This window comes from Lutra lutra, chromosome 10 (assembly GCF_902655055.1).
Source record: "Lutra lutra chromosome 10, mLutLut1.2, whole genome shotgun sequence".
NCBI lineage: Eukaryota > Metazoa > Chordata > Mammalia > Carnivora > Mustelidae > Lutra > Lutra lutra.
Genome location: NC_062287.1, coordinates 77,351,563 through 77,357,420, shown reverse-complemented (window position 1 = coordinate 77,357,420; position 5,858 = coordinate 77,351,563). Strand labels below are relative to the sequence as shown.

General features: G+C 36.3%; 1 pseudogene; it reads right to left on the bottom strand.

Annotated features, from left to right (window-relative positions):
- Window positions 1-4,933: 4,933 nt before the first annotated feature.
- On the bottom strand, window positions 4,934-5,016 carry LOC125080336 (uncharacterized; annotated as a pseudogene).
- Between the last annotated feature and the right edge of the window lie 842 nt (window positions 5,017-5,858).

Here is a 5,858-nt window from a genome sequence, read left to right as displayed (position 1 = left end):
GTTTGCCTGTGTATATGTACCTTTTCTTTCCTATTCTCTCTGGCTGTTTTTGCTGTTTGTTTTCAATTCTTCATAAGTTCTTGCTAACCATAGAATTAATAAGATATTGATTTTTAAAGTTGTGTTTTGTTGGAAACTGGAAACATTTTTCAGATCAACCATGTACTCATTTTTAACAGCAAGGTGTTGGACAAGATGAATTTCCAACATGATGGACTATCTAAAGAACTTCTGATACCTTCCATTAAAATATAATAGCAGAAATTCATAAGCATGGTTGCCAAGTCTCACAAATAATACTTCGAAGACAAGTTAGTAAATGGAAATCACTGAACTTATTTACCACCAACAAATACTTGGAAAAAAAAAATTACTGGTAACAGAACACAGTCAATAGTTTTTTAGAAATATGTGAGATGAACTGCATTTTAGGACACTATTTCCGAAGGCATCATTGATGAGTTTGCAAAGGAGTCCCTCATTAAAAAAAATAATAATAAAAAAGAGAGAGAGTCCCTCATGCTTCATCACATGCTATTCTTTGAACTTTATCCTCGGACTCTACGATGCCCCTTCCTTCCATCATTTATTGTGCACACATACAATTTACGAAGACTTCTCCAATTAATGATCGATAAAATGCAGTTGAGGGGAGGACAATTCTTTCCTTCAATACAAGAATGCTAGATCCAGTGCTCGTCTATTTCAATCAACATATTTTTCTATTTTGATTTAAAAAAACAACACTGTTTAAGGATAAGCAATGTGTGTTTGCTGGAGTTAAATTAGTCCACTGCTTTTCCAAAGTAAGAGTATAATTGGAGGTCTATATACCCTAATATTTGTCACAATATTTGAGACATCAATCAAGATAACAAACTGCTAAATAAAATATAGTCTATCCTCCTTCTTTAGTACATATTCTTTCACAACAGTCTTGAAGACCACATTCAAATTTAGAATCCTTAAACTCCTTAGAATTATGCATTGAATGGTCATAAAAGTAAATCTGACTGCCATCCCCTCGCCTGTGGATCACTAATTTTTCTTCTGCCTGCTCTGCCCTACATCAAAGAAGACCTGTTTTAAGCATATATAAATATCCTAGCTTATACATCCAAACTTCTACCTAAAGACCTTGTGACAACTGCACATAAGCCCAAAGGTGCACATACTGCTATCTGTTCAAATTTAGCCCCAGGAAAGAGGCGCGAGTAAGTTCTAGGAGCAAGAGTAAGCCCATTTGGTCTGGGAATAGTAGTTAACCTGACTCTGTTGTGCAATTCAAAAGTGGAGCAGGGGATGGTGCATTCCTGAGCCTCTTGAATTCCTTGTTTCCTGGAAAAAGGCTTGGCCAGAGACCTAAAGCAGAACCTGTAACATTCAGATGCCGGGAAGGAAGTCTGTTTTGTTGGAGACCAAGTGACACTGCAAAAAGACATTGGTGTAACTGTCTTCCATCTCTCTATGTCAGACATTCACAATGGGGGTTATGTCTTCCTTAAAGGTAAAAATTTGTTTCTAAGTGTTAAACCAAATTTTACTCTTCTGAGTGTAAAAGATACTTACAGTACCCAAAACATATTATGAACATATCATGGGAATATGGGGGAAATTAGGAAAAACACAGGCCCAAAATGCTCCTTACAGGGGCAATAATGAAAACTAAAGCTGGAGAAACACTGCCCTAAGTGGTAGTCCAGGTCAGACTGCCTGAGTTCATATTCTTACTGCACTGGGAGTCATTGTATGACCTTGGGGAAATGATTTAGCCTCCCTGACCCCTAGTTTCCTCATCTTTAAAATGGGTATAATAAAAGTGCCTACTTCTAAAGGATTGTGATGAGGTTTAAGTGATTAATATTTATACAATGCTGATTATAGTGTATGAGATATAATATGCACAAAGAAAGCACTTTTTAAGAAAAAAGTTTTTCTCCTTTGTAACAGTTGAGCTAATAGTTGCCAAGGTTGAATAGGATAATGTCTTATATAATGTGTAACATAGTATTTGGTACTCAGTAAGTATAAAACGTTGTTAACTAACATTAAAGTAAAAACTAGAACACATATCAAGTTATATAAAATAATTTTGAAAACCGTAGCTTTTCCAGATTTCTAATGTCATGTGCTATATATTTTTTACTTTTACTACAAATATTGCCAGTATTTATTGCTGGCAAGTTTTCTTAGCTTTTTTTTTTTTTTTCAAATTTCTAAATATACAGATATTTTTCCTTTTGAATAAGTTCAATTGGTCTTTCATAAACATAAATCTCAGTGATTGGAAAAACCTATTGCCCTCTAACCACGAAGAAGGCATCCATTCGCCTAGCCCCTTTGGTAAATGTACACCATGGTGTAAGGGTGCTGAGCTTTTCACTTTATAAATATTGCAAAGTATAGTAAGATATTAGCGGTCAAATGAATGAGACCAGCCTATTTCTCTCCAAAGGAGTCTTCAATCCAGCATGAAAAATATGCAGTGTATTAATTTTATCTATACAGGAAAGGAGTCAGACTGGTTAATGGTGTATTAAGCTACAAATCCATTGTACCTTCCAGAAGTTGCTTGGAAATGAATCTGAGAACAGATACTTTGTCTCCAAACTTTTTCTCATAAAAAAAGAAGAAATAACTGTCTCCAACATTAATTACTGCCCAAAAAAGATAGCTGTGGCTTGATTTTGCACAGTAAAAAAATAAAATTTATTTCCTTTTGGGGAAGCTGGGTGGCTCAGTCAGTTAAGTGTCTGACTCTTGGTTTTGGCTCAGGTCATGATCCCAGGTTCTAAGATTGAGCTCTGCATGGACCCTCCCTCTTCCTCTGACCCTCCCCCTGCTCCTGTACTCTCTCTCTCTCTCTCACTCTCTCTCTCAAATAAATCAAATAAAATCTTTAAAAAAAAACCCTATTTCCTTGGGACGCCTGGGTGGCTCAGTTGGTTAGGCGGCTGCCTTCGGCTCAGGTCATGATCCCAGCGTCCTGGGATCGACTCCCACATCGGGCTCCTTGCTCAGCGGGGAGCCTGCTTCTCCCTCTGCCTCTGCCTGCCACTCTGTCTGCCTGTGCTCATGCTCTCTCTCCCTCTCTAACAAATAAATAAATAAAATCTTTAAAAAAAAAAAAACCTATTTCCTTTAAAGTTTCTAGCATTATCCATTTCTCTAAAATAATTGGGTATATGCAATTCATAGAATCATATGCTCTCATGAAAATATTGTACTTATTTTATTGATAAGTTAATGTTAAAGTGTCTTCATAAAGTGTTAGATGGAAATAGAAATGTTTTTTAAGCATTTAAAGGCTAATCTTAGAAGAAAGCTGAAATACTGAAATAGATCACACAAATCTGTATTGATTGCTAATGTGTTTAAATGATTTAGCACTGAAAATAACTAGAAAGACTATTTTAAGTTATTCATTAAAGTGTAGTAACAGTTTAATAATCTATTTGCCAACTATTTATCTAAAAATCCTCATCTCTTTTTCCTTGTGATATTATGATTTATAATGTATATGTATGTATGTTTGGCTTTCATCCCAATATCTGGCACAGAGCTCCTGAAACCCTTGCTATCTCCTAAGTGATGAGAGCTAAAAAGATGTCTCTTGTTAATGAAGTAGTTAATGAGGTGAGCTATCTATGTTAATAAAGTTATTTTTCCAGACCACACCTAAGGATGCAGGCAGGTTGCCAGGAGAACCAACCTTGTGATTAGAGGGTTAGTTTTCATTCCCACCTCCTTTCATTCCTTACCCCCACCTCCAGGGAGGGGATGGGAGCTGGAGGTTGAATTGATTGCCAATGGCCAATGACTTAATCAACTATGCCTAACTAACAAAGCCACCATAAATACCCCAAAGGACTGGGTTCAGAGAGCTTCCAAGTTGATGAACACATGGAAGTGCTAGGAGAGTGGACTACCCAGACTGGGCAGGGAATCTCCATACCCTTTCCCCATACCTTGCCCTAGGTACCTCCCATCTGGGTGTCTGTCTGTGTCCTTTATTGTATCCTTTTATAATAAACTGGTAAATACAAATAAATGCATCCCAGTGGTCTATCTGTTGCTCTAGCTAATTGATTGAATCCAAAGGGGGAGGAGATCATGGGAACTTCAGATTTATATCCAGTCAATACAAAATATAGGTAAGAACCTGGACTTGCAACAGACCTCTGAAGTCCAAACAAGGGGTCTTTGGAAATCCAATCTATAGCTGGTTTGTCAGAAGCACAGGTATGAACCTGGGCTTGTGACTGGTGTCTGATGGAGAATGGGGAGTCTTATAGGACTAAGCCCTTAACCTGTGGAATCAGATGCTATCTCAATTGAGTTACAACTGGTGTCTGGAGAATTGCTTGGTGGCCTGGGGGTAACTGCCCCTCCCCATGTTGGAATTGGCTCCAGAACACTAATTAGTCCCCAAATTAGAATACAGCTCTAGGCTTCACACCAAATTTCAACTTTTTTGAATATCATCAGAGTTCTTTCATGGTACTAAGAGAGGCAAAGTTTGTAAATGTGGCAAAGAATCATTGGAGACAGAATATCTACTTCTAATAACTAAAAGTTGACTTAACATCAAATGCTCTATAGAAAGTTAATGTTTTGGAGGTTCATGGAAAGTTTGAACAACTTTCCATACTTATGATACTTATGAGAAAAATCGAATCAAGAAAACGTAACATCAAACCAGTGAGAAAAACAAAAGGACTTCATTGTTTATAACTGTAATAACAAGCACTTCAGAGGAGATTTTGTGAAAATGAAACACAATGATTCTAAGCATTTTAACTGAGTGTACTTAATATTAGTTCTCATTCATTTAGTTACATGAATTTTTCTACCTATTTTTTTCTTACACTTGACAGCTTATATACCCTAACTCCTACTCCCCTTTCTGTAACTTCCCTTGCTTCCTCTTTCTTTTGTCATTTGTTTTTTTTCAATTAGCAATAATCGCGCCTCGGATAAACCTCATTGGCTACGATACTGCCACTGTGCAAAGCTTGTCATTTGTTTTTTTTTTTTTTAAGACAAAATATTTTTATTAAAATCCAGATCAATGAAATATCTACAAAGCCTTATCCAAACAAATCCTCCATTAGATGTGCATAATCTAGTGCCTGTCAGTGTTTAAAATTTTCAGCCTATCTTCTGGCAAAATGCTTGTCTTCTTGTTTTCATTTCATGATGACCATGTGCAAGTTCAGCTAATGATTGTTCCTCTAATGGTAGCCCCCAAATCTGTAATAGCTCAATAAGGATTCATGTTTCTTAACTTTAAAATGAGTTTTCCTGATAGTCAGGTAGCTCTTCTCCTTTGAGAGGTTAATTGAGCATCTAGGATTCTTGTAACTCATGGCTCTGCTAGTGTGTGTGTATGTGTGTGTGTGTGTGTGTGTGGTGTGTGTGTGGTGTGTGTGTGGTGTGTGTGTGTATGGTGTATGTGTGTGTGTGATTAAACCACAAAAGAGGAAAAGGCAGAAAGATCATATATTCTGAGATTCTTGAGGGCCCAGCATGAAAGTAGTTCGCATTACTTCCCTTGCACCCCATGGGCCAATACTCAGTCACAGGGCCACATCTTTTCAAAAGGGACATTGCATCATATATATAGCTCTGCACCTGGGAAGAAAAGGAAATGAGTTTAGTTTTACAGGAACTATGCCTGACACTTATAGAAAGCTATAGAGTAATTTCAAAGATAACAGGCCTTTATTAAATTAATATAATTTCCTACCTTGGTATCTTTTTTATAACAATAAAAGTAATAATTATTTATTTATATATTTATTTATAATTATATAATTATATTTATATAATTTATAATATAAGATATATATTATATA